This window comes from Periophthalmus magnuspinnatus, chromosome 2 (genome assembly GCF_009829125.3).
Source record: "Periophthalmus magnuspinnatus isolate fPerMag1 chromosome 2, fPerMag1.2.pri, whole genome shotgun sequence".
Lineage (NCBI taxonomy): Eukaryota > Metazoa > Chordata > Actinopteri > Gobiiformes > Gobiidae > Periophthalmus > Periophthalmus magnuspinnatus.
Genome location: NC_047127.1, coordinates 15557822 through 15567530, shown reverse-complemented (window position 1 = coordinate 15567530; position 9709 = coordinate 15557822). Strand labels below are relative to the sequence as shown.

At 41.8% G+C, this 9709-nt stretch overlaps 1 long non-coding RNA gene across 1 annotated transcript; it reads right to left on the bottom strand.

The window, feature by feature from the left end:
* Positions 1–7310: 7310 nt before the first annotated feature.
* LOC129456794 (uncharacterized) lies at positions 7311–8982 on the bottom strand. The gene is made up of 3 exons (XR_008648946.1): positions 8937–8982; positions 8575–8682; positions 7311–7392 (listed from the first exon to the last, which is right to left on the bottom strand). It is a non-coding gene; the product is annotated as an uncharacterized LOC129456794 (long non-coding RNA).
* Positions 8983–9709: the final 727 nt, after the last annotated feature.

The window sequence follows — 9709 nt, the reverse complement described above, 5'->3', positions numbered from 1 at the left end:
ACTGATACTGAAAAAATAAAATATAATACAATGAAATAAATATCAAAATAATACATTAAAATGAAATAAAGATCAAATCAATACATTAAAATGAAACAAATATCAAATTAATACATTAAAATGAAATAAATATCAAATTAATACATTAAAATGAAATAAAATCAAGAAACTTGATAGCGGGCCCGCTATTTGAGAAGCACTGAATTAGATTAACATGCCTTTTGCTACCCCCTCCCAAATGTGTTCAAAAGAGTATGTTCCAATGATTCACTAACCAAGCTAAAGAGAACAAATTAATCTTTTAAATAAAATTCTTGAAGCTGTTTTTGTGAGTTTTTCCAAATGCCAATTGAGAGAATAAATAAAGATACTTAAAATTAAGTTCACAGTTTTTGTCCTTTGTGTTCAATGCACTTTGTTCAGTGGAGTATTTCTTGTGAAAAATACAGAAAAGTTACATTAACTTCTATTACCTGGTTTTCCTGATTTAGGGGTCACTATTGTATCATTTGTGTACACAGCACATCTGGCCTTTATGTGTGGAGTTTGCATGTTTCTTGTTTGCGTCTTTGCGCGTATGATACGTACGTTACATACGTTATTTTTAATTATTTATTATTTAATAGAAGAAAAGTCAAGATGTCGTCGACGCAGCCATTTCTTCCTGTTTAGACTGAATATCAATAGGCAAATATAACGTTCAAGGTGATTTTTTCTCAATTGTAGCTACTTCATAACTTATAAAAAAATATACCTTCTGAAAAACATAATAACAGAGACAGAGGTAACAATATAATTTTTACATTCATAGTCTATAAACCAGAAAACACTACACATATACTGCATATATGTGTGTAAGTTATTAGACAGATCGTCAACACAGTTTATCTGCCACCTCTCTGCTCATATGCAGCAATCACAAAGTTTAATAAAGTAGGCTGCATGTTCTCCCTTGAGGACTGGAGGCCTCCTGGGAAAGAGGCTGCAGAGCATGGCACTCCCTGGGGCTGTGCTCCGAGCTGCAAACAGGTGGAGCCTGTTATGTTAAGGCTCAGGAGGCTTGATGGGGGATTATTTTTAAGAAAAGTTTTTTAATGCTAGTCAGCTTCTTGTTTCATGTGGTATAATAACACAATAACTAGTTACTGTGTTATTATGTATGTACATAAGGGAGCGCCCTTACGTACATACATAATAACACGGTAACTACAGGTGCATGTGCACCAACTTCAATACGCCACATCCCCCTTTTTTAACAAGTTTTAAATGTACAATTATAGCTGTCACAGTAGTACCACATATTGAAAAGTACATTTTAAATCAAAGTGCAAAACATTTCTTTTTTTTTCTTCTTCAGATAACATGTTAAACCAAATCCACAATCACATTTTACATAACTTAGAACTCCTGTTTACAATAACCATTTTAACTGAGACTTGTCTTTACTGAAAACTAAATTTTACAGTTACATTGTATCTAGCAGGTGTTTTTACTGCTCTACTAGATCTGGTTTTCAGGTTTTCAGTCTGTGTGTGTCATGTGCATTAACATTATGATCAGATGATTCTGTCTGAAAAGTCTCTGAATCACTTGTTTGCATTTGAGTGTCCTGTCCATCTGTTGTCAAGGTTTCCTCCTCTGTTTTATGTGAGTGTTTCCTGTTCCTCCTGTACACTCTACCATCAGGTGTATGAACCACAAACAAACGTTGCAGCTTGTGTTTGTGCAGGACCACAGCTGGCTGCCACGACTGTCCTTGTTGCATCTGAACATTCTCTCCATCTTGCAAGTCAGGCAGTGTCCTTGTTTGTCTGTCAAAATACAGTTTCTGCTTTATCTGCTTTTCTTTCAGTTGCTGATGAACCCTGTCTGATCTGGAGTGAGCAGTGACATAGATGTTGGGAGTTTTCCTTTTAGCCAGCATCCCATGAGCAACTGTATTGGGAATATTACTACATTCTCCAAAGGTGTATTCCTGTACTCCAAAAGTGAAACGTAAGGGTCACCTTTGCTGCACTCGGTTTTCTCCACCAGATTATTTAGAGTCTACTGTTTTTTCAGCCTGTCCATTGGAGTGAGCATGTGTGGGACTGGAAATGACGTGTCCGAGCTGCCAGCTTTCTGCAAACTCTTTGAACTCAGCACTGGCATACTGAGGACCATTATCTGATATTAGCACAGCAAACACTGACTTAATAGCCAGTATGACACTGTGGCTAGTAGTGTCCTTCAGTTTCATGAGCTACACACAGAATAAAACTCCATTGCAGTGAAAGAGATCAGTGCCCTCTTGTGAAAGTAGTGGATGTGTATTGGTTGCACACTACACACTGTAACACCGTTTGCTCAGTGTGTGCTGACATGTTTGGCCAATACAAAATGTCTCTAGCTCTCTTTTTACACTTAACCGCTCCTAAGTGTGACTCACTCCTAAGTGTGACTTTTCTCCAGCATTTCTTGTCTTAGCTGTGCAGGGATCAGCTTTAAACATCAGTCCAGAAAATATGACCTCATCCTTAAATGTCCAGTATGGCAAAATGTCTTTTGGTGCAATCCGCACTGGTGTCCATCTTAAATGTCACAACTTTATTCTTTATGTTGAATTTTTCCATCCATATTTTTTGTGCTGGGATTGTATCAGTGAACTCCATTTCAGAAACATTTTTGTTATTCTCCTTTGAGAGTCTCCAGGAACATTTCGTTTTCATTTTCACTTTGCTAAACAGTGTGAACTTTCTTTTCATATTGTTTACACAGGTCCTGTGCTGTACACATCTTGGCAAAAAGATTTTTTCTTATGGCATACATTGCATTTTAAGCATATGCAAAACAGATTTTTCCATTTTTACATCCGCATATGTTACAGTGTCTCTTTTTGTTCAACGTTTCCTGTTTTTGTGTACTGCTAGTGTCTTTTGTCCTGACTCTCAGCTTGTTCACTTCTACTTCTTCAGTTAGCGTTTTGACTTGGCTGGTTGTGATCTCACTTGCTCGATACCCACAGCTTTTTCTAAAGTCTGCTTCACGTAAGTCTACCTCTAACTTGATGGTTTATTATACCACATACTATTCTGTCACACACCAGTGAATCATGGACTCCAAATTCAGTCTTTAGATTTATTCTTCAAATCAGTGCTATATGTGTCTATGTTCTCACCTTGTTTTTGTGGTCTGGTGCAGAACATGTTCCGTATGTAAGGCAAGTTTTTTCATTGCATTTTAGTGGCAATTGTCTTGAAACTTTTTTTTCCCAACACCGCAATTTCATCTTTTTCACCCTCTGTGAAGTGAAACGTGTTGCTTACTTTCAGGATTCCTGGTCACCTTCATAATGACACAGTAACTACAGGTGCATGTGCACCAACTTCAGTACATCACAGAGGCGTCTCAGTGCGATCTTTACCCATACTTGGCTCTGCTTTGCTTCTCTACTGTTCTAAACCTGGGCACTTCGCATGAACACAGAGAAACAACAAACGTTTTTAGGTTAAATCTTTATACAGAATTATTCAGGTTTGAAAACACAGTTTCACAAAAAGAAATAAATATGTTTTATATGTACAACATTTACAGGGACAAGAGTCAGGTTTAATATAGACAAACTCAATGGAGAATACACATGCAGTTTAGTCGCTATTTTCACTAATAGAAATGGCATTATTCAGCAAGTCAACAAAAGGAAGAAGATATTTGGGAAAAATAACTTTATATATTTCAATTTGTTGTGGTTATGATTTTATATTAGTTTAGTAAAAGATACCTTAAATCAGACTTAAAGGGCCACACACAGCCCTTTGGGCTTATTCATCCGGCCTGCCAAACGAAACCAAATGATATTAAAATAGGGTAAATTGAACAAGGGTAAACCTTGTTCAATTTACAAATTGTTGATCTTGATCTGGCACTTGATAAAACTGAATGCGAGTTTTTCTGCTGAAATTTAATAAATTAATTATTCATTTAATTAATGCATTTGGAAAACAATTTGTACAATGAGCCTTGCATATTCATGCTTTGCTACATGTTACAGACCAAATCTCCAATGTCATATATACATATATATATATCCTGGCCCCGCCCCTCTGTCAAATTTTAGAACCCACTGTGGCCCGTGTGTCAAAAGTTTGCCCACCCCTGGGTTAAATTAATTGTCCTAAGACTAAAACAAGACTAGACCAGGGACTAAACCATGAACACACCAGAGCTAAAAAACAACACTAAACCAGGGACTAAACCAGGATTTAATCAGGTCTGAACCAGGACTTAAACCAGGATCTACATCAGAGACTAAATCAGGGTCTGAATCAGGTCTAAAACAGTGTATAATGAAAAAACAAATCTTCAATTTAAACTTTGTCTCAGTACTTTTTGGTCTCAGTACTTCTTGGTCTCAGTACTTCTTGGTCTCAGTACTTCTTGATGATTGGCTGCTTCTGGTCCTTCTTGGTCCTGTTTAAACAAAAGGCAAATCTACTAAAACCTTAGTTGTTTTGTTTCATTCACACATGTTTAACACACAAACCCTGTATATTTGAGTTTTTTTTCTCAAACAGAAATCACTCGATTTCACCTTGTGATGTCATGTGGCAATACAGGAAGTGCTCCACTGTGTTTTTAAACTCCTTACACCATCACTGGAGCTCTGGAATTTTGCAATTTCTGCTAAACAAAAGGTAAACGCTATATTTTATCCTGAAAACTACCACTTCATGACATCACAAGGTGGATCCCTCTCCTCCTCGCCTGGCTCTCATCCTCCTCACCTGGTCTTCCTCCTCCTCGCCTGGACCTCCTCCGCCCCCCTCCCTCCTCCTTGTCTGGCCGATTTTTTTTGTTTTGTCTGATTTTTCCTGTTGATTTGTTTTTGTGTGTAGGCAGCACGGTGGCTGAGTGGCAACACTCATGCCTCACAGCAAGAAGGTTTGGTTCAATCCCTGGGTCGCCCAGGCCTTTCTGTGTGGAGTTTTGCATGTTTCTCCCCGTGTCTGGATGGGTTTCCTCCGGGTACTCCGGTTTCCCCCATCAACCAAAACATGAACGCCCTTCGAGACAACTGTTGTTGTGATTTTGGGCCTTACAAAAATAAAATGAATTGGATCGGAGAATTTTGAGCTTTGGAGATGTAGAAAGTCTTACTCAAACATGTGTGAATGAAACAACTCCAGGTATGTTTTTGAGGAGGTAACATTATTACATTTGCGTAATATTGGATTGTTAAATTTTAATATACCCTCACCTGTTTGTGTTAGTTTGGATGAGTACACAGACACTGTGACGTCATACATTCAGTTCTGTGAGGACAGCATCATTCCATCATGCACCAGGGTGACTTTTAACAACGACAAACCCTGGTTCACACCCAGACTTAGACATTTGAGGAGGGAAAAGGAGATGGCTTTCAGGGCAGAGGATCGTGAAGGCTACAGGCGTTGCAAGTATGCGTTTAGCAAAGAGGTGGAAAAGGCTAAAGCGAAGTACAATACATGTCTGGAGCAGCAATTCTCCACCAACGACTCTGCTTCTGTCTGGAGAGGGCTTAGGCAAATCACCAACTACAGGCCCAAAGCCCCTCCCGCCGTGGACAACAAACAACTAGCAGAAAAGTTAAACGGCTTTTATGCGAGGTTTGAAGTTTCACACCCCTCCCCCTCCTCCCCCACCATCATGGACATTACCTCCAAACCCACCTCGGACCCCCCCTCCTCCCCCACTGCCCTCACAGTTGTGGAGCAGGACGTGACTAAGCTTTTCAGGAAGCAGAATCCCCGTAAGGCAGCGGGCCCAGACAGTGTCTCTCCTTCCACCCTTAGACACTGTGCTGAGGAACTGGCTCCTGTCTTCACGGACATTTTTAACACCTCCCTGGAGTCATGTCATGTCCCAGCCTGCTTCAAGCTGTCGACCATTGTCCCCGTCCCCAAGAAGCCCAGGATCACTGGACTTAATGACTACAGACCTGTGGCGCTGACGTCTGTAGTCATGAAGTCATTTGAGCGCCTGGTCCTGCACCACCTCAAGTCCTTCACCTCCCCCCTCCTGGACCCTCTGCAGTTTGCCTACAGAGCCAATCGGTCTGTGGACGACGCCATTAACCTGGCCCTTCACTTCATCCTCCAGCATCTGGACTCCCCGGGAACCTACGCCAGGATCCTGTTTGTGGACTTCAGCTCTGCATTCAACACCATCCTCCCTGCTCTGCTCCAGGACAAGCTCGCTCAACTCAACGTGCCTGACTCCACCTGCAGGTGGATCACTGACTTCCTGACAGACAGGAGACAGCGCGTGCGGCTGGGGAAGAATGTCTCGGACTCTCGGACTATCAGCACAGGATCTCCACAGGGCTGTGTACTTTCTCCCCTGCTCTTCTCCATGTACACCAACTGCTGCACCTCCAGCCACGACTCCGTCAAACTGGTTAAGTTTGCGGATGACACCACCCTCATCGGACTCATCTCGGACAGCGATTAGTCTGCCTACAGGAGGGAGGTGGACCGGCTGGTGTCCTGGTGCAGCAGCAACAACCTGGAGCTCAACGCCCAGAAGACAGTGGAGATGATTGTGGACTTCAGGAAAGTCACAGCCCCCCTGCCTCCCCTCACCCTGACAAACTCCCCCATCACCACTGTGGACTCTTTCCGCTTCCTGGGCACCTGCATCACCCAGGATCTCAAGTGGGAGCCGACCATCAGCTCCCTCATCAAGAAAGCCCAGCAGAGGATGTTCCACCTGCGGCAGCTGAGGAAACTCAAGCTGCCGGTCCAGATGATGGTGCAGTTTTACACTTCCATCATTGAGTCCATCCTCACCTCCTCCATCACTGTGTGGTTTGCTGGGGCCACTGCCAGGGACAGACAGAGACTGCAGCGCATTGTGCGCTCTGCTGAGAAGGTGATTGGCTGCAGCCTTCCATCTATACAGGACCTGCACGTCTCCAGGACTCGGGGGCGAGCAGGTCGTATAGCAGCTGACACTTCTCACCCTGGACATGGACTATTTGAGCCACTTCCCTCTGGCAGGAGGCTACGGTCCATTGGGACCAGAACCTCTTGCCATAAGAACAGTTTCTTCCCCTCTGCTGTTTGTCTCATGAACACTTAATCATATCTGCACTAAACTGGACACTTAATAACACCGGTCACTTTAATAAGCCACTTTGCACTGTTGTTCTGATGCTGCTGTTGTACATATTTTCTCCCGATTAATGAAATCAAAACATAAATGAATGAAAGGAACAATGGATATAATTAAAGTAAAACAAGTAACACTGGTTTTATTTAACGCTGATTAAAAAGTAAATACGTTTTACCTTCGTGACAGTTTTCTGCATCTCTTTGGTCAGGTTGTGGCTGCAGTGTTCAGGACTCCACTGGACTTTGTAAAACTCTGAAGGGTCTGTGAAAATGTGTGCTAAAATTATTTTGTCAGTTATTTGAATAGATTCTTTTTCCAGATCAAGTAGTGCTGTCTTCCTACTGGTGAAGGTAGGACGACAGCGCCATCTGCAGTCTGACTTCTTCAGTATCCCAGGTGTGTGAGAGTAAGTTATGGACAGCGACGGAACAAACATCATTGGGACAGACGACAACAAACATTGTCACAGGATTAAAGAGGTAATCGAAATATGGAAACATGCCCACGGGACTTTAAACCAGGATGAGGGGGCCTTTTTATTCTCACACACCTGGGATACCATCTCGAAGAAGTTGGAATGCAGATGGCGCTGTCATCCTGCCACCATCGGTAGGAAGACAGCACCAAACCCTGTTTAAACCAGCTGAATGGACACGTCACAGCAGCATCATGTGACCACTGTGAGGAAGAGCGCTAGTGAGCAGCCCAAACTGTCAGGGATGAAAACAAACTAAACCTTGGTCTGGAAAAAGAATCTACTAATAAATTATAAATTAATAAATTAATAAATAATAATAATATATTAATTGAAGACCAGGTGAACCTCATTGGACTATTACTTTGTCAGTATTTTTGTCAAGGTTTTATTTTTGCTAAATAAAATACAAATCTAAAAAAAGTTGCACTATGTGACTTTTCTGATTGAGGCTCCAACACCTGTTAGATGTTATTGCTTTGCCTAGAATGTTCCACAGTATGACATTTAAGTCGATGGACTGGAGACAGATAAGGCTGACATTACCAGGGTAAGTATTTTTTCAGCAATAAAAACAACTCATGGAATTAAGATACTAGATAACAGTGCAATACCACAGAGCATTGCAGGCAAAGTCATAACATCACCATGGAGACAAGCACCCTCACCAGAAACGTTACATAATGCACCTTTAAAAGGGCCTGCACCCAATTTTTTCCGCATGTATTTGAGCTAAATGTGTCTTGCCCCAGTACAGATATATTGTAAAAGCAGCTTTTGAGGTCAAAATAAGTCCACTGTGTACTGTCTGCATTTAAGCAAGTGTTTTGTTGTCAGAGAATCAGGAAGTGCACTTTAGTATGCTAGTTGTCATCATCTATCTGTGAACAGTGCTTATAAACTCATTGCGGTGAATAATTCCAATGGTAAGTGAGGAATAACATTGGACTTTAATGTTTTGTCAGTACCTTTTTTCCAGTACAGGTAAACTCTGAGTTCTCCATCCTGGTAAAATGGAGTCCCAACATTTAAAAAGGAATCAGACTGAGACAATCGAGCAGAAGGAGGGCCAAGAGCTGTGGAGAGACAATATTCAAGTTTTTATCTCCAAAAGGCAAATCCACAAATGTGTTTTCCCTGATTTCTATTAGTGACGAGCTTCATTCTGCTGCTATATTTATCCAACACACCACAACATCTGCAGATTAACTAGAGACATATGACCTGTCCCCGTCTCAGTCTAATACTACAGGGATATAAGAGGATGGGAGGGCATCTGACACACAAGGATGTAGCTGGATGAGGAGGGGAGGGCATCTGGCATACTTACTGTGAGTGCTGAATTGAATTGTAGATTTTTTAGATTTGAGAAGATTTTGTCTCCAAAACGAAACTGCTTGAACTTCCACAGAGTACGTCCTGTTCTGACGCAGACTCAAGAGGGACAGAGAGGGCTGACACAGAGAAGAGACTGTAAATATTACAATATTAAATAAAAGACAACAGGACTAGACCAGGGACTAACCAGGACTAAACCAGGAATAAACCAGTACTGAACCAGAGACTAAACCAGGACTAAACCAGTGACTAAACCAGGACTAGACCAGGGACTAAACCAGGACTAAACCAGGGACTAAACCAGGGACTAAACCAGGAACTAAACCAGGACTAAAACAGGGACTAAACCAGGGACTAAACCAGGGACTAAACCAGTACTGAACCAGAGACTAAACCAGAGACTAAACTGGGACAAAACTGGGACTAAACCAGGACTAAACCAGAGATTAAACCAGGACTAAACCAGAATTGAACCAGGACTATACTAGGACTAAACCAGGATTGAACCAGAACTAAACCAGGTCTAAACCAGCATTAAAGGACAGTCTGTACCCTTGTAGATGCCGTTGGAGCCACCATGTCTCTCTCCGCTCACAGACACTTCCTCCAGATGTGCTCCCTGATCTGAGGTCAGATACACCACTGTGTTCTGAGTCAAGCCCAAACGCTCCAGAGTCTGCAAGATCTGACCTGGAACCAGTACAGACAACAGTGTAATGACCAAAAGTGACCTAGACCAATAGAAGGGTTGTCAAAATATTGAAA